This window comes from Oncorhynchus nerka, linkage group LG24 (genome assembly GCF_034236695.1).
Source record: "Oncorhynchus nerka isolate Pitt River linkage group LG24, Oner_Uvic_2.0, whole genome shotgun sequence".
NCBI lineage: Eukaryota > Metazoa > Chordata > Actinopteri > Salmoniformes > Salmonidae > Oncorhynchus > Oncorhynchus nerka.
In genome coordinates this window covers 31,381,665-31,407,536 of record NC_088419.1, presented here as the reverse complement: position 1 = coordinate 31,407,536, position 25,872 = coordinate 31,381,665, and the positions used below count along the sequence as shown (strand labels likewise).

The 25,872-nt window shown below is 41.9% G+C and overlaps 1 protein-coding gene across 1 annotated transcript in view; it reads right to left on the bottom strand.

Annotated features, from left to right (window-relative positions):
• Positions 1–23,372, bottom strand: part of LOC115107854 (disheveled-associated activator of morphogenesis 1-like) — a 119,821-nt gene extending 96,449 nt beyond the window's left edge. Inside the window, 1 exon segment of the mRNA XM_029631543.2 lies at positions 23,229–23,372. The gene's annotated coding sequence lies outside the window, so the exon portion shown is untranslated.
• Positions 23,373–25,872: the final 2,500 nt, after the last annotated feature.

Genomic DNA, 25,872 nt, shown 5'->3' with positions numbered 1-25,872 from the left:
AGACGACACTGATGGCTTCCAGCTTTGTAGGTTAACTTTCCTTGCTAGCTGACAGCTAAAACTAACATCACTTCACTACCCTAGTACTTTGTTTGTGATTTAATATGCAAACCATAATGCAAAATATGCTGATTTCAAAGCTGAACACCACCAAAATGAACTTCTCATGTCTCTCCCAAAGATTATCTATTGCCTCAGCAAACTGACTGCCTCATTTACTGGTTAAAGAGAGAGCGCATATTTTCTATAAAAGAAGCTACTTCTATGCAGATGTTGATCAGTATCATAAAATAAGTCTAAAATGGAACGGGAAATAGATTTTGTTATCTGTAGCCTCATGAAATCAGCCAAAACAAGCATTTACCCAATGGATGCACTCCTATTGAATATGCATTCACCTGTATTGTGGATAGGCCTACGCTACATCTTGATTTACCATTCAAATAAATCATCAAAATTATGTATTTTGCAACTCGAAACTCAAAAGATGCCCAACTATTGAACAGAGCAGTAGCTGAGTTTCTGTCTGGACCAAGTGCCATTTGGTGAGTTTGGCTAAAATGCCTGGTATCGATGTCAAAAATTCTGGAATCATGACAACACTAGTAGATGGCCTAGCGGTGACACCCCAATTGTAAAGTAACTCAGGTAGCATTACTCTCTGAGTGAGTCCTCTATCCTTACACACAGAGTGGTGAGAGCACATGTCCCAAAAGAAATGCATCTGTAACGGCAGATTTCCTCCTCTTCGTCTGAAGAGGTGTAGCAAGGATCGGACCAATACGCAGCGAGGTAAGTGTCCATGTTTAAATAGAAAAGACTGAACACTATGAAATACAAAAACAATAAAGTGAATATAAACGAACTGAAACAGTCCCGTGTGGCACAAACACTGACACCGGAAACAAACACCTACAAACCAACAGTGAAACCCAGGCTACCTAAATATGGTTCTCAATCAGGGACAACGATAGACAGCTGCCTCTGAGAACCATATCAGGCCAAACACAGAAATAGAAAAAAATTGGTAGTTACAGTCCTCTCAACGCTGCAACTCTCGTACAGACTCAGGAGAAGCGAAGGTCGAGAGCTGTGTGTCCTCCGAAACACGACGCTGCTTCTTGACACAATGCCCGCTTAACCCGGAAGCCAGCCACACCAATTCAGCGTGCATGTAAACAAGTACATCCCTGCCGGCCAAACCCTCCCCTAACCTGAACAACACTTGGCCAATTGTGCGCCGCCCCATGTGTCTCCCGGTCGCAGAAGGCTACGAACCAGGAGCTCTAGTGGCCACTGCGCCACTCGGGAGGCAACATTACAAATTTAACCAGAACAATGCACATCCACTAATGATAAATAAATAAGCACAAGCCAGTGAGTAGCGAGCTAATCTTTATATTTAAAGTCTGTCCATTATAGATACAGTATGTGCTTGCTAACAAGGTAGAACCGTTTTAACTGTTATAATACACCCTCCTGTCAGTCTCCAACTGTTTGAACAACAGCCTGTTCACTTTAAGATGATTGAAATCAAGTGGCCTACCTGATGAGAAGATGCTTATTTCTCAGAATGAGAACGATTCATCCGTAAATAGCACACTTCTCCAGCGTGCCAGATGCTATTGAAGGTGAGCATTTGCCCACTGAAGTCAGTTACGATATCATAATTCTTCAGTTGTGTAAACCTTTCCTTTCATCAGCAGTCCGGGTGGCTGTTTTCAAAAGATCCCGCAGGTGAAGAAGCCGGACGTTGAGGTCCTGGGCTTGCGTGGTTACACGTGGTCTGCGGTTGTGAGGTCAGTTGGACATATTGCCAAATTCTCTGCAACGACATTGGAGACAACTTGTGGTAGAGAAATTAACATTCAATTCTCTGACAACAGCTCTGGTGGACATTCCTGCAGTCAGCTTGCCAATTGCACGCTCCCTGAATACTTGAGACATCTGTAGCATTGTGTTGTGTGACAAAACTGCACATTTTAGTGGCCTTTTACTGCCCCCCAGCATAAGGTGCAACTGTGTAATGATCATGCTGTTTAATCAGCTTCTTGATATGCAACAAGTTCAAAGATGAAAATAACAGTCAGACATAAACAAACAAACAGTTCAAAAAGGTCAGATCAGATCCAGTCCAGAGCCACTGTCCGTAGAGAGTTCAGACACTTTGGCAAAGAAGAAATGCTCACTAGCAGGGAAGTAAACAGATTCGTCCACAAAATCTGAGAGAAATATGTTTTTGTGCATATGGAACATTTCTAGGATCTTTGATTTCAGCTCATGAAACATGGGACCAACACTTTACATGTTGCATTTACAGTTGAAGTCATAAATTTACATACACCTTAGCCAAATACATTTAAACTCAAGTTTCACAATTCCTGACATTTAATCCTATTAAAAATGCACTGTCTTAGGTCAGTTAGGATCACCACTTTATTTTAAGAATGTGAAATGTTAGAATAGAGAGAATTATTTATTTCAGCTTTTACTTTCCACATTCCACATTCCCAGTGGATCAGTAGTTTACATAAGATCAATTAGTATTTGGAAGCATTCGGGTAGCCTTCCAAGTCTGCTCGCACACACTTTTTCAGTTCTGCCCACAAATATTCTATAGGATTGAGGTCAGGGCTTTGTGATGGCCACTCCAATACCCTGACTTTGTTGTCCTTAAACCATTTTGCCACAACTTTAAAAGTACGCTTGGGGTCATTGTTCATTTGGAAGACCCATTTGCGACCAAGTTCGAACTTCCTGACTGATGTCTTGAGATGTTGCTTCAATATATCCACATAATTTTCCTGCATCATGACTCCATCTATTTTGTGAAGTGCACCAGTCCCTCTTGCCGCAAAGCACCCACACAACATGATGCTGCCATCCCCGTGCTTCACAGTTGGGATGGTGTTCTTCGGCTTGTAAGCCTCCCCCTTTTTCTCCAAACATAAAGATGGTCATTATGGCCAAACATTTATATTTTTACTTCATCAAACCAGAGAACATTTCTCCCAAAAATACGATCTCTGCAGTTACAAGCCATAGTCTGGCTTTTCTATGACGGTTTTGGAGCAGTGGCTTCCTGAGCGGCCTTTCAGGTTGTCGATATAGGACTTGTTTTACTGTGGATATAGATACTTTTGTACCCGTTTCCTCCAGGATCTTCACAGGGTCCTTTGCTATTGTTCTGGGATTGATTTGCACTTTTCGCACCAACGTACATTCATCTTTAGGAGACAGAAAGAGTCTCCTTCCTGAGCGGTATGACGACTGCATGGTCCCATGGTGTTAATACTTGCATACTATTGTTTGTACCGATTAACGTGGTACCTTAAGGCATTTGGAAATTGCTCCCAAGGATGAACCAGACTTGTGGAGGTCTACAATTGTTTTTCTGAGGTCTTGGCTGATTTATTTTGATTTTCTCATGTCAAGCAAAGAGGCACTGAGTTTGAATATAGGCCTTGAAATACATCCACAGGTGTACCTCCAATTGACTCAAATGATGTCAATTAGCCTATCAGAAGCTTCTAAAGCCATGACATCATTTTCTGGAATTTTCCAAGCTGTTTAAAGGCACAGTCAAGTTAGTGTATGTAAACTTCTGACCCACTGCAATTGAGATACAGTGGATTATAAATGAAATAATCTGTCTTAACAATTGTTGGAAAAATTACTTGTATCATGCACAAAGTAGATATACTAACCGACTTGCCAAAACTATAGTTTGCTAACAAGAAATTTGGAGTGGTTGAAAAACAAGTTTTAATGACTCCAATGTAAGTGTATGTAAACTTCCGACTTCAAGTGTATATTTTTGTTCAGTGTACATTCTGAATGTGAAATCGCAATGTGTAGGATGTGTGGTTTCCTCCTGGAAGCCATGACTTGTTAGATTATCTCAGTCAGTATGTACGTGCCTTCAGATTCCTTTTATCATGACATTTTCCCATCCTAAGATCACCCCCTCTCTCAACAGCAAGAGATGTCTCGTGTTTTGACACCATGCTTTTTTCTACTTTGCTTCCACACCAGTTTGTTCACCTTTCTTTCGTTACCTGTGACAAGGCATTGTCTTGTCGTCATTGTTTGCGACTGAGCAACATCTGACACAGGGAACTACGTGTGCAGAGAGTAACCTTCAAACAAGAAAGCAGCCTCTTTGGGTTAAGAGGACAGAGAGTATAAGGGTCATGGTGCCATTGGTTCCCCCTGGATTCCAAAAAGCCCTTCCTTGTTAAAAAAAGGCTTTCGCCCCCACATTTGAAACATTTGATATCTTCACCATATGTCTGGTTTGATAGTCATTGGGTTTCTCAGAGCCATTTTCAGAAAAATGACGAGACAGGAGGCATCATCCAATTACCAAAAGTGCTCCAGCAGCAACACAGATGGCCTTGGCTTGTCCTGAACCCTGCTGCTATCCAGGGCCCTGATATTTACACTATTCCACTAGTTGGTGCAAGGACTGATGCTGGAAAAGAGGCCCTTTTATATTTGAAAACTTTGCGCTGTCGGGAAAGCACTAGATCTCATGTGTCTTCGGGGTAAAGGGAGAAACATGGCAGCAGGTTTGAACACTCATAAATCTTCTTTCTGTCTACCGCTTACTCTTATGGTGAAATAGAAAATGAAGGGATATTCATTTGCTCAGCACTTGTTTTTGTCCATTCCCTATTCCTGGGTATTCAGCACCAGCGTAAAGATACTGTATGTACTCGGTCATAACCCTGAAAACAATATAGTCTGCTCAACTTGTCTCCAGTTCAGTATGTGCTTGTGGTATTTTCTAGAGTTGCTCCGTTGTTTACCTGTAATTTGTTTTCGGTCAGTGGCACTGTTCTTTGGAATATTTTGACATGCCGTTCGATTTCAAATCAAATTTGATTTGTCACATACACATGGTTAGCAGATGTTAGTGCGAGTGTAGCGAAATGCTTGTGCTTCTAGTTCCGACAATGCAGTAATAACCAACAAGTAATCTAGCTAACAATTCCAAAACTACTACCTTATAGACACAAGTGTAAGGGGATAAAGAATATGTACATAAAGATATATGAATGAGTGATGGTACAGAGCGGCATAGGCAAGATACAGTAGATGGTATTGAGTGCAGTATATACATATGAGATGAGTATGTAAACAAAGTGGCATAGTTAAAGTGGCTAGTGATACATGTATTACATAAAGATGCAGTAGATGATATAGAGTACAGTATATACATATGAGATGAATAATGTAGGGTATGTAAACATTATATTAGGTAGCATTGTTTAAAGTGGCTAGTGATATATTTTACATCATTTCCCATCAATTCCCATTATTAAAGTGGCTGGAGTTGAGTCAGTGTGTTGGCAGCAGCCACTCAATGTTAGTGGTGGCTGTTTAACAGTCTGATGGCCTTGAGATAGAAGCTGTTTTTCAGTCTCTCGGTCCCAGCTTTGATGCACCTGTACGGACGCCGACTTCTGGATGATAGCGGGGTGAACAGGCAGTGGCTTGGGTGGTTGCTGTCCTTGATGATCTTTATGGCCTTCCTGTGACATCGGGTGGTGTAGGTGTCTTGGAGGGCAGGTAGTTTGCCCCCGGTGATGCGTTGTGCAGACCTCACTACCCTCTGGAGAGCCTTACGGTTGTGGGCGGAGCAGTTGCCGTACCAGGCGGTGATACTGCTGCGCCTTCTTCACGATGCGGTCTGTGTGAGTGAACCAATTCAGTTCGTCTGTGATGTGTATGCCGAGGAACTTAAAACTTGCTACCCTCTCCACTACTGTTCCATCGATGTGGATAGGGGGGTGTTCCCTCTGCTGTTTCCTGAAGTCCACAATCATCTCCTTAGTTTTGTTGACGTCTAGTGTGAGGTTATTTTCCTGACACCACACTCCGAGGGCCCTCACCTCGTCCCTGTAGGCCGTCTCGTCGTTGTTGGTAATCAAGCCTACCACTGTTGTGTCGTCCGCAAACTTGATGATTGAGTTGGAGGTGTGCGTGGCCACGCAGTCGTGGGTGAACAGGGAGTACAGGAGAGGGCTCAGAACACACCCTTGTGGGGCCCCAGTGTTGAGGATCAGCGGGGTGGAGATGTTGTTGCCTACCCTCACCACCTGGGGGCGGCCCGTCAGGAAGTCCAGTACCCAGTTGCACAGGGCGGGGTCGAGACCCAGGGTCTCGGGCTTGATGACGAGCTTGGAGGGCACTATCGTGTTAAATGCCGAGCTGTAGTCGATGAACAGCATTCTCACATAGGTATTCCTCTTGTCCAGATGGGTTAGGGCAGTGTGCAGTGTGGTTGAGATTGCATCGTCTGTGGACCTATTTGGGCGGTAAGCAAATTGGAGTGGGTCTAGGGTGTCAGGTAGGGTGGAGGTGATATGGTCCTTGACTAGTCTCTCAAAGCACTTCATGATGACGGAAGGGAGTGCTACGGGACGGTAGTCGATTAGCTCAGTTACCTTAGCTTTCTTGGGAACAGGAACAATGGTGGCCATCTTGAAGCATGTGGGAACAACAGACTGGGATAGGGATTGATTGAATATGTCCGTAAACACACCAGCCAGCTGGTCTGTGCATGCTCTGAGGGCGCGGCTGGGGATGCCGTCTGGACCTACAGCCTTGCGAGGGTTAACACGTTTAAATGTTTTCCTTACGTCGGCTGCAGTGAAGGAGAGTCCGCATGTTTTAGTTGCGGGCCGATGTGAAGGAGGAATACTTTCTGCAAGTGTGGTCAATAGTGCAAGAAAAAAAGGATGTGGAACACTAGCTGCACTGACCAATCTGAGCTGCGTCACCAGCGACATGTGTACAGCTCTTGAAACGGGGCACAGAATGGCGTGCAGTTCAGGGCATTTTCTCCTTCATCCTGAAGGGGGAGATGAGCAGCCTTTGAGTTTACTCTGTTAAATCTACAATATGCAACTTTTTGGGCGACCCAATAAAATTCACATAAAAATGTGAGTTATAGCTCTGTCATTGATAACAAGTCTAAGAAGCAGTAGAACTGTTCTATGTGCCCTATTCTTCCTGTTCTTACTTTCAGTTTTGTATACCAGCTTCAAACAGCTGAAAGTACACTATTTTTGGTAAGGAAAAATATATTTCGCAGTGTTTTAGATGGTCCAATGATTTTCTAAACTTTAGTTGCTTGTTTTATCACACAAACTGAAATCAGGATAACTATTCGAATTTTTGCAACCAGGAAATGGCAGAGTGATTTCTGCATAGTACACCTTTAAGCCTGTGACTGTATAGGACCCCCCCTCTGATCATATCATGCTTAGACATAGACATGCTGATATTCATGCTTGTGTGGCTTACTAGCTATCTATGAACTTGAAGAGGGTGAAATGAAAGGGCAAAAGGACAAGCTCTCATTGCTTGGTCTCCTCGCAACCTGTCATGCATGTTTATTTTACCTTTATTTAACCAGGCAAGTCAGTTAAGAACAAATTCTTATTTTCAATGACGGCCTGGGAACAGTGGGTTAACTGCCTGTTCAGGGGCAGAACAACAGATTTGTACCTTGTCAGCTCGGGGGTTTGAACTTGCAACCTTCCGGTTACTAGTCCAACGCTCTAACCACTAGGCTACTTTGCCGCCTTGTCCCTTGCAACTCTTCTGCTTTTTAATGTTAGTAATGCACTTGCTTGGTTAAACGCAAATAACACACCCAAAAGTCTTCACATATTCCCAAGAGAAGTAACCCTTGTAGCTGCACTCTACTTTATACTACTATAAATATACTGGCGATGCAGAAATGGGTGACCTATGTAATGGTTTTTTGGGCCACTGAAATTCTTAGATGTGTCCTTGAGTCAAAGGCACAGGATGTTCTAGTTCTGGTGTAACTATGCCACCCGCTCTGGTTTCACTTCAGTGGAGGAGCTTCAAGGACCTGCAAAAACGCATACAAATATCAGACTGTTTTAGTTCTTTGAATAGGGAAAATAGTTTGGTCGTCTTTTTAAATGTTAAGCGGCTTTAATGTACGCCACGTCCCAGGAATGTAGTTAAGCAGTTTCACAATTAATCCAAAATACTTTATGGACTGTAGCCTACTTCCTAAAGGGTTAAATGTGTGCCAGCTTTTATCTCTGACTCTGCCGTTTATAAAGAATTGTATTTAATCAAGAGAAAGATTTGACTTGAATCGGGCATCCCTGTGGAGTGCTCAAATATGCAGATTTGGAAACAATGCAGTTTCCGTGTGTAAACGGTCAGTAAAGCTCATCTCATATTTGACTGGGCTTCCCGAACAGGATAATGTAAAATTAAATGTTTATTTTAAGTGACAAATGGAACGCAGAGGGCCTTTGCTAGAGAGATCAGGGTGACTCCAACAGTCTAGCAATGTAGCGCTATTGACACCATTCAATTGTAGGGTTATAAGCGCAAACAAATATTTTTCATTGAAATTCCCCTTTTTAAGAGGGTTGCAGCAACTCCCTCTCCACTGCAGTCTGTGTCAAACGATGGCCTGTTTTAAGTGTCACTTTGTCCCCAAGCGACAGTTGCTCTGCCAGAGAAGCCAGAGAGAAGCCAGAGAGAAGCCAGAAGCGGAACCAAGGCCTAGATTACCATGATAATGAACAAATAATTCACAAATGAACAGCTGGCAGAGCCCTGGCGATGAGGAGAGGGCGTGCACCACTAACACCCAGCGCAGACAAAGAGTGGTGGTGGTGGGGGTCAGCTGGCTCCAGTGAAGCCGTGACAAGACCATGGGGGTGATAAGGGGCTTGGTGTATGCATTTCATAACTAGGATGTCCCTGTTCAAAGTCTGTCTCCAGGTCACACAATTGTAGCTAAAGGATAGAGTGCAGATATTGGCTGTCTGCAGAAGGCCTTGGGTAGGATGCTATGGAATTTAGACAGTATTCAGGTTACACTGGGATCACATGGAAAGAGATCTGCAGTTAATCTGGGCTGCGTCAGCGATATTTCATACTACTTCTCAGATTATCAGATCGTTAGGTTTCCTAGCCTTTCCCACAACTAGTCTGAGGGCATTTAGCCTTTACTCTGTTTTTTTGTCATGTTATTTAGAGAAGAAGAACCAACAATTGACACGTGCTGTCGATGAGGGCAGCAGTCATCCATTCTGACGAGTGTTTCCTTAGAAACCAAACACAATGGTAGTCTGCAGCAATGGTGGAGTCCCAATACCCGTTCTAAATAGTAGCCATTTTGGGTAGCTACTAAGTTAAAGGTACTGTATGTGAAATTTCAAACATTTTGTATGCTTTAAATGCAAGGATGTCATTTTGGCTTTTCATCTAGTTTAATTTACTGCACACTTTTGAGATAGAGAATCGTCTTTCGAGACTCACGTGTGTTTGACAATAGCTGATAATCAGCTGTCGGGACGCGCTGTACCAAAATTAACAAAGGTGGGAATCAACAGAATTGAGCATAAAATGACGCATTCTCAGTAGGATGAGCCTAGCATGCTGATATTTGTTGCTTAGTGTATTTGTTTTTACTAAACAGTATGTTCTAAATTAGTACACAGTATTGAATTTAATTTATTTTGGGTAACAGACATACAACAAGATGTACAATGTGGACCCAGAGGATATCACTTGAAAGTAGAGTATGATTTTTCAACGCCGATACCGGTTATTGGAGGACCAAAAATAGCCGATACCAACTAATCAGCCAAATTATTATTATTATTATTAATAAAATAATATATATTTATATATTTTGAGTTGTAGTTATTATAGGAATTATGACACGTCGACTATTTCTCTCTACCATTTGTATTTCATATACCTTTTGACTATTGGATGTTCTTATAGACATTTTAGTATTGCCAGCCTAATCTCGGGAGTTGATAGGTTTGAAGTCATAAACAGTGCTGTGAAGCAAGCGTTGCTAAGAGCTGCTGGCAAACGCAGTAAAGTTTGAATGAATGCTTACGAGCCTGCTGCCGCCTACCACCGCTCAGTCAGACTGTTCTATCAAATCATAATATAATAAACACAGAAATACGAGCCGTTGGTCATTAATAGGGTCAAATCCGGAAACTATCATTTAGAAAACAAAACGTTTATTATTTTAGTGAAATACGGAACCATTCCGTATTTTATCTAACGAGTGGCATCCATAAGTCTAAATATTCCTGTTACATTGCACAATGTTATGTCATAACGTAAAATTCTGGCAAATTAGTTCGCAATGAGCCAGGCTGCCCAAACTGTTGCATATACCCTGACTCTGCGTTTAATGAAGGCAAGAGAAGTGACACAATTTCCCTAGTTTAATATTGCCTGCTAACCGTTTAGCTAAATATGCAGGTTTAAAAATATATACTTGTGTATTGGCTGCCTTTGCCTGAGCAGAGATCAGATGATAAAGTAATCTAATAAAAATGAGTAAGTAATATAAATTGTATCATTTCAGAGTAATTTCCAATTTTTCTATTGATGTCTACCCAATGTGGACCTGACAGAGACAATGGAATATGTTCTGTTTTGGCACTTGAATGTTCACTATTTTGGGGTTGGAATTTCTATTAAAAAAAACTTTTAATAGGTAAAAAAAAAACATATATATACAAAAATACAATCAAAACCAAAAACATTTTTATCAAATAACAGAACCAGGAACGAAAGTGATCCATACTGTTCAATAAACAGAACCGTTATATTAAATGCATGGAAACCGCTTAATAACTTTATTTTACGATCAAGGCATTTTTTTCTAGTCCCACAAAAAGCACAACAACGTGCCTATACAAAGCCCTCACTGTCACTCAGAAATGTATTCCAGCATCTGCCTGCAAGCTGAAAATCTTTGCAGATGTGTGTGCGTGTTTAGGCTACCTCCGAAGCATAAACTACAACAAAAAAAGATAAGATGTGTTAATTCTGGTGCCACTCTGCACACACAAGCTTGTTACCTTGCTAGCTCAAGCCTGTTAGCGCAAAAGACATTCAAAGTTCCATCATTGAAGCCACTCATCCTAGGTAGAATTCTGTGGACCTAATTCATGTTATAAAATGTGAGCACGTCAAGCCTGCTCATCAACCCTCTCGCACTCTCCCCACCCTTAAAATTTCAGTCACATCTTTCACCATAGGCTACACTTGTTTGTCCATCACACATGTAAACAACTATTTTGCCTGCTCTATCCACACAGATTGGTGAACTATTTTGGGATTCGAACTGGTTGAATTGTCTAACATTCACTGTCCAAAATTCTAAATGTTTGTTTGTTTATTAGGATCTCTTTGAGCCCACCAAGGGCTAGTCTTCCAAGACTGTCATTTCCATGTAAAAGGACCCTTGAGCACCAAGTTCATAGGAGCATGTCAAATCTGGTGTCAAATATTAGCTAAGAGTCTATATCTTGTATAAATGATGGCATCCTAAATATTAGGAATAAGCAAAGGCTTTGATTTCTGGTCAAACAGATAGAAAAGGGGTCTTAGAAAACATCAGCAGAAAAAGTCTTTAAAAAGTATTAGAAATAGAAAGTATAGACCCCTGCCAACAAATAAACACATATTTCATTTTGGATCAATTATTTGCCTTGTGTAAGTTCAACATATTTTCACATTTCTCTCCCTCGTAAGGGTAATACAATTTCACAGAAGTAACAAGTAAAGGTAGACCTACCAATTAGTTATAGAATACCCAAATATACAAAGGAGGATATTGCATAGGTATGCCTTTGTGTACCTATTTAGGATACATCACCATAAAGAGAATGCCATTAATATCCATAATAATGCACTTCTGTGAAGTAGAGATTATACAAATGATAGAATTCCATTACTACAATACTGTTAAGGCTTATGAATCCACTTCATTTAATGTAGTTCAATAACATGTTTGTTTTTTTAAGTCAAGGTGTCACCCCAATCTTTCTGCAGCCATCTTTGAAACTTAATTTGGGGCAGATATTTAGTGAAAATGTGGTCATATTAAAAAAACTGAGATTTTACTGAAATTCTGTTACCAAACATTACATCTGTACAGTTCTTCCAGTAAATGTTTATTTTTTTTAAATGTTCACTGTAAATGGTTAAAAGTAGTACTTGTGCATATTTCAGTATGGTTTGATAAACTTTGAAATCAATGTTTTTTGTTTGGTATACATTTAAGTGAAAAATCTGATTCGACACAATTCAGTTACTGTGAAATTGCCGTAATATGTTAATGATATTCAATAAGTTTCTGTTTACAAAGGTTGAAGGGAGAAACTGCAATTATTTACCACATCAGGAGTTGCAGAATTCTGATCAAATTTATGGAAGGCATTCCAAAGTACCCAGGGCTACTTCCATTTTCAGGAATTTCAAATTCCGAACTGCTCCATCAACGCCAAAAACTCAGATTCAGAACCAGTCAGGCATTTATTTGATCGCGTCAAGCGAGAAAGCATTTCACAGAAATGAATTTGAACATCTGGTGAGGCTCAGATTGAAAGAAGGGGGCCATTGAAGAATCTCTGCCTGTATGGAAGGTAGGAAAAGCCCCATTTGAACTTGGAGTGTCCACGTCCTCCACAAGGTTATTGAAATTGCAAGCTAATGCTCAAAACAGTGGGTTGGGTCCTTAGGGTGCTAATTAACACCAAACAGCAGCAAAGACTTGAGAAGAGCTCTTTTGGACACATACAAAGTCCCCCATAACCAGGAGTTTGAGCACGGCAACTCCCATAAATTAAGATCTCCCTCTATTCAGGACTTGGGAGTAGGGTGACTGACCCATCGGCCCATAGAGAATGAGAAAGGTGAAGGGGCCTCAAGAGGAAAAGACAAAAACAATACAACTCTACCAAGCAGCAGACATTTTACTCAAAGTAAAGGCTCATCTGGAAAAATGCTTCTAAGGCTACAGTGGCTTGCGAAAGTATTCACCCCTTGGCATTTTTCCTATTTTGTTGCCTTACAACCTGGAATTAAAATAGATTTTTTTTGGGGGGGGGGGGGGGTGAATCATTTGATTTACACAACATGCCTACAACTTTGAAGAGACCAAATATTTTTTATTGTGAAACAAACAAGTAACAAGACAAAAAGGAAGGAAAAAAAACAGAAAACTTGAGCGTGCATAACTATTCACCCCCCCAAAGTCAATACTTTGTAGAGCCACCTTTTGCAGCAATTACAGCTGCAAGTCTCTTGGGGTATGCCTCTATAAGCGTGGCACATCTAGCCACTGGCATTTTTGCCCATTCTTCAAGGCAAAACTGCTCCAGCTCCTTCAAGGTGGATGGGTTCCGCTGGTGTACAGCAATCTTTAAGTCATACCACATATTCTCAATTGGATTGAGGTCTGGGCTTGAACCACTTGAATGATGCTTTAACAGTATGCTTACGGTCATTGTATGCTTACGGTCAACTCCAAAATCTCTGAAAGACTGAAACAGGTTTCCCTCAAGAATTTCCCTGTATTTAGCACCATCCATCATTCCGACCAGTTACCCAGTCCCTGCCGATGGAAAAACATCCCCACAGCATGATGCTGCCACCACCATGCTTCACTGTGGGGATGGTGTTCTTGGGGTGATGTGAGGTGTTGGGTTTGTGCCAGACATAGCGTTTTCCTTGATGGTCAAAAAGTTACATTTTAGTCTCATCTGACCAGAGTACCTTCTTCCAATTAAAATCGGTCGACCTCTAGATTTAACGGTGCTCAGTGGGATGTTCAAAGTTTCAGATCTTTTTTTTATAACCCAACCCTAATCTGTACTTCTCCACAACTTTGTCCCTGACCTGTTTGGAGAGCTCCTTGATCTTCATGGTGCCACTTGCTTGGTGGTGCCCCTTGCTTTAGTGGTGTTGCAGACTCTGGGGCCTTTCAGAACAGGTGTATATGTACGGAGATCATGGGACAGATCATGTGGCAGATCATGTGACAGACTGCACACAGGTAGACTTTATTTAACTAATTGTTACTTCTGAAGGTAATTAGTTGCACCAGATCTTATTTAGGGGCGAATACATATGCACCCACTACTTTTCTGTTTTAATTTATTTCACTTCACCAATTTGTACTATTTCGTGTATGTCCATCGCATGAAATCCAAATAAAAATCCAAAAAATCCAAATAAAATAAATGACAGGTTGTAATGCAACAAAATAGGAAAAATGCAAAGGGGGCTGAATACTTTTGCAAGAAACTGTATATCTCATTTGCCTGACGACTCAAACCGAATTCTTCCACTGCTCCACTGCATGCATCGTTCGCTACATACTTCAGTCGGAGACTGCCATCATTGAAGTCGTTTGTGGGGAGTCAAACGGGGGGTGTTGTACAAAACAAAGTCTGAGATTGGTTAGAGATGATCCAATCAAGAGTATCAAAGCCAATGACACATTTTCAAAACGCCGCTTTACCCAAGTTTGTTCTGCTCTGGCCCAACCCATTGGTTTCTGGGATCAATCAGAGGGTCTAGAATGGATTTCCATTCTAGTAATAGTCGGGGAGGTACTCAGATCAGGACTCATTGCAGAGAAGAAACTCTGGGCGTGGTGTAGAGTTTGGCCAGCGGAAGGGGTTTGGGTAGCCAGGCAAATAAGTCATGCATGTACACGTTTAAGTTTAGGAAATTCATAACCGCACTACTAATTTGCAGAAAAGATGCAAAATCATGCAGCCCAGAAAATCAAATACCAGCATTTCTAAAAGATAGGTTTGTTTTGGTTATCTTTTCATAGGGGTAAAATTATATCAGTAATTCAAGACATATTCGTCGATAGCTTCAAACAATGGCAAAAGAAAAGACGCAAATATAATCTAGGCCTAAATTGCTGGGAGAGTCCAGATAAAACAGCTCAGTTGAGCTAAGCTCTCCTGCAGAGCTTGTAATAATGATACTTCCACATGAATGCAAACAAACAGTGGAATTGAAGAGAAAAATGAGGGAGATGGAGGAGAAAATAGCAGAAAGGGAGGGTGAGGCGGGGCAGAGATCAGAGGTAATTACAGTCACCCGGCTTGGTGCATAATCCTATTTTAGCTGCAAAGAAGAACAGAGCGTGATCGGAGGGAAACAAAATGGAAAAAGGAGAACAAGACAAGAACTACTCTACTTTTCCTCCAGAATTACTACTTTTCCTCCACGTTCTGTATACAAAAGTAACTGGCTCATATGTCATGTACAGCATTAACATGGGCGTGGTGCCGATTGACAGACATTGACAGTGGTCAAGACCGTTCACTAACAAAATAGGCAAGTTTTACCAAAAATTCTAGCCAGTCTCCATCTTGGGGCCACAAAAACTACATGCATGTGACCACGCAACAATAGTTTATCTATATTTTTCATAGCTGTCTATTTACCACCACAAACTGATGCTGTCACTAATATCACACCTAATGATCTGTATAGGGCCATAAGCAAACAAGAAAATGCACATCCAGGTGACATTCCTAGTGGCCGGTCATTTTAATACAGCGGAACTGAAATCCCTCTTACCTTAGTTTTACCAGCATGTCACCTGTGCAACTGGAGCTGTAAAAATGTTTCTTTTTTTTTTAATAACTCTAGGTCACATTTACCCCACACACAGATAAGTAAACAAAGATCTCCCTCCCTCGCATACAAAGCTCTTGCTCACCCTCCATCTGGTAAATCTGACCATAACTCTATCCTCCCGATTCCTGCTGACAAGCAAAAACTCAAAACAGGAAGTACCAGTTATACAATCAATACGGAAGAGGTCGGATGAAGCAGATGCTAAGCTACAGGACTGTTTTGCTAGCACAGACTGGAATATGTTCCGGGATTCATCTGATTGCACTGAGGAGTTTACCACATAAATCCCCGGCTTCATTAAAAAGTGCATCGACGAAGTCATCACAATGATGTACATATCCCAGCCAGAATCCATGGACTACAGGAAACATCTGCACTGAGCTAGAGACTAGAGCTGCCACTTTCAAGAGCGGGACACTAATAAGACAACAAACTGGAAACGTCAATACAGGAATAAGATAGGGTTTGCAAACCCTACCACATCCAACAATCTCAGAATATAAAAGGGAAACCCAACCATGAGCTGCCGGTGACCCAAGCGTACCAGATGAGCTAAATTCCTTATATGCTTGCGTCGAGGCAAAAAAAGATCGGTGCAGTGAAATGTGTTGCTTTACAGGGTCAGCCATAGTAGTACGGCACCCTGGAGAAAAGTAGGGTTAAGTGTCTTGGTCAAGGCAAGACCATTGATTCAATATATTCTCTAAATTCGATTTGTTTACGAAGTATCCCTAAAGTCTTCTCCCATCTTAGGGTCAGGTGTGGTCACCCGTCTGACCCTTCAATCCCAAGTGGACGAGGCGAGACGGGGCGAGGGCAGGGTGTGGTGGGAGCACCCTGGTGACAGACAGGGACTCAGTGGATAAGTGACGCTAAATGAAGCCATTGTCTGTCCGAAGTGAAGCACACTGTGCAGAGAAAGAGACATTCAAACAGCCACACAGGCCCATTGTTGTTTCCATTGCCAACAGGGTCCTATCACATACTGTATGGTGGGCCTGCACAATGTTGGTCCTCTGAAACTGCTGTAGTACCAAACACCATAGTATGGTACAGTCAGATGTAGTAGTGCCATACATCACCTGCTAAATCACTTAGAAATGTTCCACTATTTATCAGAGTTTCTCAACTCTGGTGTCAGAGTATCACTGTTGTTTCATAAAGTCTCAATACATTATGAAAGTGGATGTCCCAAACATCCACATTTTGAGAAATGAGAGCATTGTTGCTCTGGCTAACTTGAAATGGGTTCAAGCTCTTATACCCTTATACTGAAACAAGGGGGATACCTACTCAGTTGTTCAACTGACTGCATTCAACTGAAATGTGTCTTCCGCTTTTAACAAGCACACTGCTTAAGTGTCTACTCTCATGTTCAACTGGAGTGAAGTCCAGCATTCAATGGCTCCAGGATCAACAATGATAGACTGGAGTATGCAGCCATTAGAAAGTCCACTTTATAGCCCCCGCTATGTTTTATCAGTCATTGTTGGAAATATCCATTTATGAATTTAACGTCAAATTCTCTCGTTATTTTTTAAAAGCTCCCATTTTGGACTTGGCGAGGACTGTAAGATGGTTTAATTACATTATGCATACATTGACTCATAATGCAATAAACCATTTACAGTCCTCTCCCAGCGGAGAAACATTCTAACCCGGCATCCTTTAGTGCATCAGATCTGCACGCTCATCCCTGTCATGTCGAGAATGCCTTTCCTGGCTGCATGCCCTTAGCCTTAGTTATTTTGATAACAGTGAAAATACATCGATCAAATCCATGCATCATAAATTCAAATGTTTTCTAATCTATTAAACCTCGGTAGTAGTTTCATTACTCTTTCAATGCATTTCTCTGGAAAGATGGCATTGTAGCCAGACAAATACATTGGAAGATGATTGTCAACCAGATCAGAAACACGATGCTCACAACCTGTATCTCCTAAATGGTATCGCTGGTGTATTTTGTTAGAATTTAGGAACGTTTTGCACAATAGACTATAAAGGTTCACGTCCATTCATTTATACCGTTCATGAATCGTGACAACACGCATAACTATTATGTGATCGAGAAATGTATACTGCAAACTTTCACCCACTTTTTCGAAAATATAACTCTACCTTTGTTGTGTCAACAATCCATCCAAAACAAATAATCCCATGTGTGCACCTTGTTTTTATAAACTTTCACACATATTCCATGATATGGGATTATCCAATGGGCAACCCTGCAGCTGTTGATTGCCAGCGATCATAATTCATCATGAGGCATATGCTATAATCAATACACAACTTTCAAGGAGTAGAACATTTTTATACCAACATATAAAAGTATAACTTTTCCATTATCACATTCGCTATTCTCATGAGATCATGCATGCAACTACTAGAACACCCCTGTTGCAACCGAACTGATGGACAATGTCGATTGGCAGGTGGAATTATGACCAATAAGGTTGCAAGGTTAAAGTGGGAGGCGGGATCAGGTCGGCACAGTATTGTCTAATGAGGTTGCAGAGAGAGCCCAACATGGACACCGCAGTTATTTTTGTATTTTTTTTACTATCTTTGTGCACCCGATATGGGGGCTCGAGAACAATGACGTGATGTCGTTGTACACAATTTTTGGGGACCCTTTCAGGCTCTTGAGCGCTACTTTAAAAACAACTGCCTTATAAGTATACAAAATCTCAGTTCAATCTCTTTAAAATAACTGAAAAAAAATCTCTCGGTAGCAATCCCCTGTGGCAACAACACGGTGAACTTCAATAAGAGCCCCCATTCTTCCTTATTCTCCCAAAGATGCTCTCCCTCAGTGTTAGAGGAGAAATCGTGACCTGCACTCTTATGTAAACCGGGGCATGAAAACACAATTTTCTTGTACTGTTCCCCCTCCTTTCGCATAAATGACAAGGGAACCAAACAGAGCAAAGTCTCTGAACAGAAGCAGTACTAAGCGAGGCAGTCACTGCAGATGGATTTTCCTGCTATTGTCCGGCTAATCCAGCCCTACGACTCAAGGCCAGGCAGTTGAATGGAGTGGAATGGAGCCTGTGGAAGATAGAGAGAGCATCCCTGCATTGCTCCCTTTCCCCTCCCCACTTTCCCAAGGTCGAGCCAGTTGCCATGGCGACTGGCCCAGAGGCGCACACAGGATAAGGAGAAAGGGGTATTGGTTATAAATACCCAAAACAGTCGAATCAGGGGCTTTAAGGAGCCTGACCTTTCTGAGAGCATCTCCAATGAGCTGTCTGTCAGAAGAAGAAATTAATGGAGACAGGTGGCAATGACTTTGTGCTCATGAGAGGAACCTTGAGACTCTATAGAGAAAAGTTATATAATCACTCTAAAAAAAGCCCTGCACCTTCGTTGGTTTAATACCAGGGTCTAGTCACCGAGTGACTGCTCATTCTATAAGCCTAGAATTTACTAGTCTACTACTTTTTAGCATGTGATTCATAGACTTGGTCATGAGGTGTATAGATGGCTTGTATATTTCAGAAAACTGTATCCACACCAAGGCATACTGTAGCGAACTCCATTACACACAATCCTTGAGACACAGGACATGCATGGGTGATTTAGGGCTGTATGCCAAGCCACAGATCTACATCTCACATTGTACATTCACTGATGCCCATTAGAGGTATGAAAGATCACTGAAAACCACAGAATATAAAATGTATGATAGTTTTTTTTAACCGTGAAGCCATTAATAGCCTACTAACCTTCACTGCACTTAATAAAATATTGCACTGATGATACCAAGATGATTTCATAAACTGCTGTGGGCCTCTGGGCCTATTCCCTTATATAACCAAGACTGAAATGGCTTGCAAAACATATTCAGTTTAATGGACCACACCATCTAAAAATAAGCTGAATACATGCATACAGAAAACACCAAGATATCCAAGGCTGCTGACGATCACTTACCTTCCAGCTCTGCTAATAAATTGTCCACCAAACAGGAATACACTTGCCAGCTTTAGTATAAAATCTGAGGGATATCCCGTGTTCCATCTCATACAGGTCAAAAAATAATGTTGTCACATGCTTTGTAAACAACAGGTGTAGACTAATGATGAAATGCTTACTTACGGGATCTTCCCAACAATGGAGAGAGAAAAATAAATAACATTTAAAAAATAATAGCATGAGGAATAAATATACAATGAGTAATGATAACTTTGCTCTATACACGGGGTACCAGTACCGAGTCGATGTGTAGGGGTACGAGGTAATTGAGGTAGATATGTACATACAGTGTAGAGGTCGACCGATTAATCGGAATGGCCGATTAATTAGGGCTGATTTCAAGTTTTCATAGCAATCAGAAATCGGTCATTTTGGACACCGATTTTGCTATTTTAATTTTTTGACACCTTTTATTTCATCTTTATTTAACTAGGCAAGTCAGTTAAGAACACATTCTTATTTTCAATGACGGCCTAGGAACGGTGGGTTATCTGCCTTGTTCAGGGGCAGAACGACAGATTTTTACCTTGTCAGCTCGGGGATTCAATCTTGCAACCTTACGGTTAACTAGTCCAATGCTCTAACCACATGCCTCACGAGGACCCCACCTGTTACGCGAATGCAGTAAGAAGCCAAGATAAGTTGCTAGCTAGCATTAAACTTCATCAATCATAATCTCTAGTTAACTATACATGGTTGATGATATTACTAGTTTATCTAGCGTGTCCTGCGTTGCATATAATCGATGCAGTGCGCATTCACGAAAAAGGACTGTCGTTGCTCCAACGTGTACCTAACCATAAACACCAATGCCTTTCTTAAAATCAATACACAGAAGTATATATTTTTTTAAACCTGCTAAAAGAAATCCAGGATAGCAGGCAATATTAACCAGGTGAAATTGTGTCACTTCTCTTGCGTTCATTGCACGCAGAGTCAGGGTATATGCAACAGTTTGGACCGCCTGGTCAATGCGAACTAATTTGCCAGAATTCTACGTAATTATGACATAACATTGAAGGTTGTGAAATGTAACAGGAATATTTAGACTGCTGGATGCCACCCGTTAGAGAAAATATCTATATAATATAATAGTATTTCACTGAAAGAATAAATGTCTTGTTTTCGAGATGATAGTTTCGGGATTCAACCATATTAATGACCTAAGGCTCGCATTTCTGTGTGTTATTATGTTATAATTAAGTCTATGATTTGATAGAGCAGTCTGAGCTATGGTAGGCACCAGCAGGCTCATAAGCATTCATTCAAACAGCACTTTTGTGCGTTTTATTTAAGGTGTAAAAAATAAAACGGCCAAATCGGTGTCCAGAAAATCGGCCCTAATTAATCGCCCATGCATTTGGAGAGTTTCTCCAATTCTTCTCTGCAGATCCTATCAAGCTCTGTCCGGTTGGATGGGGAGCGTCGCTGCACAGCGATTTTCAGGTTTCTCCAGAGATGTTCGATCGGGTTCAAGTCTGGGCCACTCAAGGACATTCAGAGACTTGTCCCAAAGCCACTCCTGCATTGTCTTGGCTGTGTGCTTAGGGTCATTGTCCTGTTGGAAGGCAAACCTTCACCCCAGTCTGGAGGTCCTGAGAGCCCTGGAGCAGGTTTTCATCAAGGATCTCTGTACATCTTTGCATCGATCCTGACTAGTCTCCCAGTCCCTGAAAAATATCCCCACAGCATGATGCTGCCACCCATGCATCACCATAGGGATGGTGCCAGGTTTCCTCCAGACGTGACGCTTGGCATTCAGGCCAAAGAGTTACATCTTGGTTTCATCAGACCAGAGAATGTTGTTTCTCATGGTCTATATAGTCTTTAGGTGCCTTTTGGCAAACTCCAAGCAGGCTGTCATATGACTTTTACTGAGGAGTGGCTCCCGTCTCACCACTCTACCATAAAGGCCTGATTGGTGGCGTGCTGCAGAGATGGGAGAAACTTCCAGAAGGACAACCATCTCCACAGAGGAACTCTGGAGCTCTGTCAGAGTGACCATTGGGTTCTTGGTCACCTCCCTGACCAAGGCCCTTCTCCTCCGATTGCTGAGTTTGGCCAGGCGGCCAGCTCTAGGTAGAGTCTTGGTGGTTCCAAACTTCTTCAATTTAAGAATAATGGAGGCCACTGTTCTTGGGGACCTTCAATGCTGCAGACATGTTTTGGTACCCTTCCCCAGATCTGTGCCTCGACACAATCCTGTCTCAGAGCTCTACGGACAATCCCTTTGATTTCATGGCTGGGTTTTTTGCTCCGACATGCACTGTCAACTGTGGGACCTTATACAGACAGGTGTGTGCCTTTCCAAGTCAATGTCCAATCAATTGAATGTACCACAGGTGGACTCCAATCAAGTTGTAGAAACAGCTCAAGGAAGATCAATGGAAACAGGATGCAGCTGAGCTCAATTTCTAGTCCCATAGCAAATACTTAGTAAGTAAGGTTTTTGGTTTTTTTCTGCTTTGTCATTACAGGGTATTGTGTGTAGATTGCTGAGGATTATTATTATTTGAAATCAATTTTAGAACAAGGCTGTAAAGTGCGCCATCGTGCATAAATATATTTTGTCTCCCTACACCAAATGCGACCACGACACGCAGGGTAAAATATCAAAACAAACTCTGAACCAATGACATTAATTTGGGGACAGGTCGAAAAGCATTAAACATGTATGGCAATTTAGCTAGTTAGCTTGCACTTGCTAGCTAATTTGTCCTATTTAGCTAGCTTGCTGTTGCTAGCTAATTTGTCCTGGGATATAAACATTGACTTGTTATTTTACCTGAACTGCACAAGGTTGTTTTACCTGAACTCTACTCCGACAAATGAATCCACACATAAAACAGCCAACCGAATCGTTTCTAGTCATCTCTCCTCCTTCCAAGCTTTTTCATCGTTGAATTTATATGGTGATCAATCTAAACTTTCATAGTATTACCACGACTACCAGCAAAACAGTTCGTATTTCAATCACCCATGTGGGTATAACCAATGAAGAGATGGCACGTGGGTACCTGCTTCTATAAACCAATGAGGAGATGGGAGAGGCAGGACTTTCAGCGCGATCTGCGTCAGAAATAGGAATTACTTCTATTTTAGCCCTTGGCATCGCAGACGCTCGTTGGCGCAATAATTGAATAACATGGATTTCTACACTTATTTAGCGACGCTCGCGCACGCGACGTGTCCGGTCTGGTCAGCGTGTCAGAGTTAACGCTAAAAAGGGTCAATGCAGATAGTTAACCAATAGCTACCCGGACTAACTACCGGTATGTACCAGTCTCCTATGCTACGCCAAACAGTACCTAACCTGTAACGGCTAATGGAGCATCAAATTAGCCCGTTACAGCTACTAAACCAATTGAGTAGGCTAGCCTACGTGGGTGTTTATCTTACATGAGATGCAAACAGCACCTGCAAATTACTGACAGGCTTTGCCAACTCGAACGACATCGAAACTGTTGATAATAAACACTTGATCACAGAGGCTCTCCTGAGCGTCGAACTTCAACACTAGGTATACAAGTTGGGGAAATAAGAGTATAGAAAAAGTTAACACAGCAACAACAAATACGCAGGATGTAACCACGTTACACATCAACAGAATGAAATGCGTCCTAAATGCAGTTGTCACTGCATCTTTCTGCAAGACAAACAGCACAATAGAATTTCTAAGGGGCCTATCGAAGGTTCTGCACGGATGATGAGCGTATTCAAGAAACTCGTTCAAAAGTCAGCACCAAAAGCATTCTTACCTCGTGTGGGTGCACATTTTTCTGATGATATCCACAAGTACTCCCAGCAAACAATATACTGTTTAATATTGCGCTACCGGTAGACTCAGTATTTTTGGGATAATCTCAATTGCATAGGCATTCTCCTCGCCTCCTACTCAAAAGCCATTGGATTTTAAAAAAGAGGTCCCGCCCTTCTGACCTTATCCTCCAATCGGGTTTAATAAGGAGGCGAGGAGATGAGAGAGAACGCGAGGAGAATTCAATAGAGATTGTCCCAGTGACATCATCCCCTTTGCGATTATCAAAAAGCCAATGTGCATGCTTATAGCGATAAGCGTTTTCTGGGAACTGTAGTTGGCCAATGCTACCATCTAGCTTTATCTCGTGAGTATTACAAACACATGATATTATTTACCCTTGAAGAGCTTCACTGGGCGGATTCGATTATGCTGAGCAGCAGGGCACCGGTCTATGGCCCGTGACGTGAACGGGCAAAAACGGAGAGGAGCACCATTCTCAAATCGATCAGTAATCTGCGCCACTCAGCAATGTTGTCAACAAGGCAGCATATTTTGAGCCTACTTCGCCTTGGGCTTTGATCGGGGCACCTGGCTCACGCCCGGGAGGCAGCCCTGTTACGAAACGAATGCAATCAACTTTCACCCGGTGTACAACACGCGTAACCGGGCGCCCGAGACAGGTTAATCGAATCATCTCACTGCTATATCTTTCTGTTGTGGCTTTTGATACATTTTCCCAGGATTATCAAAATTCCTAGGCTAAAATGCCTATTATAATAATCAATAAAGCGATATTTTTTTATGTTAGGCTATCTGCTCTGAATATTGTGACCGTATGTTCTTGTTAAGTCAGTAACAACACCAAAGTAGTTGTAGAACTTGGTTACTATCTCAAGTCAATGTATTGCCAAGCTAATTAACTGATTTCATATTTTCACAACCTGCAATTTTCAAGAAATGTATAATGCATAGCAAAAAACTGTATATTGATCATGCAATCTGTCTTACAAGAACCTCTACTAAGGGAGCTGGGTTGTGAAATAAAATAATTATCCAATAAACTTTCTTCTAAAAAAATGTTTTTTTATTCAACATGGCCTCTTTTAGCCATACAGCTTTTAGATTATTCCACAAATAGTGTCTTTCAAATCAAATGTTATTGGTCGCATACATATATTTAGCAGATGTTATTGCGGATGTAGGAAAATGCTTGTGTTCCTACTTCCAACAGTGCAGTTATATCTAGCAATACACAATAATATACACAAATCTAAAAAAGTGCAATAATGGAATTCAGAAATATAGCAATATTAGGATGAGCAATGTCGGCTTCCAGTGTGTGTCTTGGGATATGCTACATATTCTATCCATATTGCCTATATATCTGAAGAATACGTATGGTAGATTAGCATATGCACAGCAATAGTTAAACAGGATAGGCCTTGACTAGAATATACAGTATATACATATGAAATGGGTATAACTGTATGTAAACATTATTAAAGTGACTAATATTCCATTATTAAAGTGACCAGTGTTCCATTACTATGTACATAGGGCAGCAGCCTCTAAGGTGCATGGTAGAGTAGCCGGGTAGTGACAGTGACTAAATTTCAGGGCAGGGTACCGGCTAGTCCTGACTATTTAACATTCTGATGGAGTTGAGATAGAGACTGAAAAACAGCTTCTCAGTCTCAGCTTTGATGCACCTGTACTGACCTTGTGTTCTGGATTGTAGCGGGGTGAACAGGCCGTGGCTCGGGTGGCTAAGGTCCTTGATGATTTTCTTGGCCTTCCTGTGATACCAGGTTGTGTAGATGTCCTGGAGTGCAGGCAGTATGCCCCCGGTGATGTGTTGAGCAGACCACACCACACTCTGGAGAGTCCTGCGGATGCGTTCGATACTGTTGCCGTACAATGCAGTGATACAGCCCAACAGGATACTCTCAATGGTGCATCTGTACATATTAGTGATGGTTTTTGGGGCAATGCTGAATTTCTTCAGCCTCCTGAGGTTGAAGAGGCTCTGTTGTGCCTTTTTCACCACGCTGTCTGTGTGGGTGGACCATTTCAGATTGTCAGTGATGAGTACACAGAGGAACTTGACGCTTTTCACCTTCTCCACTGCTGTCCTGTCGATGTGGATGGGGGCGTGCTCCCTCTGCTGTCTCCTGAAGTCCACTATCAACTCCTGCGTTTTGTTGACGTTGAGAGAGAGGTTATTTTCCTGGCACCACTCCACCTGGGTCCTCAACTCCTCCCTGTAGGATGTCTCATTGTTGTTGGTAATCAGGCCTACCACTGTTGTGTCATTTGCAAACTTGATGATTGAGTTGGAGACATGTGTGGCCAGGCAGTCATGGGTGAACAGGGAGTATAGGAGGAGGCTGAGCACACACTCTTGTGGAGCCCTTGTGTTGAGGATTAGCCTAGTGGGCGTGTTGTTGCCTACCTTCAGCACCTGGGGGCGGCCCTTCAGGAAGTCAAAGGACCCAGTTTCACAGGGCGGGGTTCAGACCCAGGTTCCTTTGCTTAATGATGAGCTTGGAGGGTACTATGGTGTTGAATGCTGAGCTGTAGTCAATGATATTCCTCTAGGTATTTCTCTTGTCCAGATGGGATAAGGCAGTGCGATGGCGTCA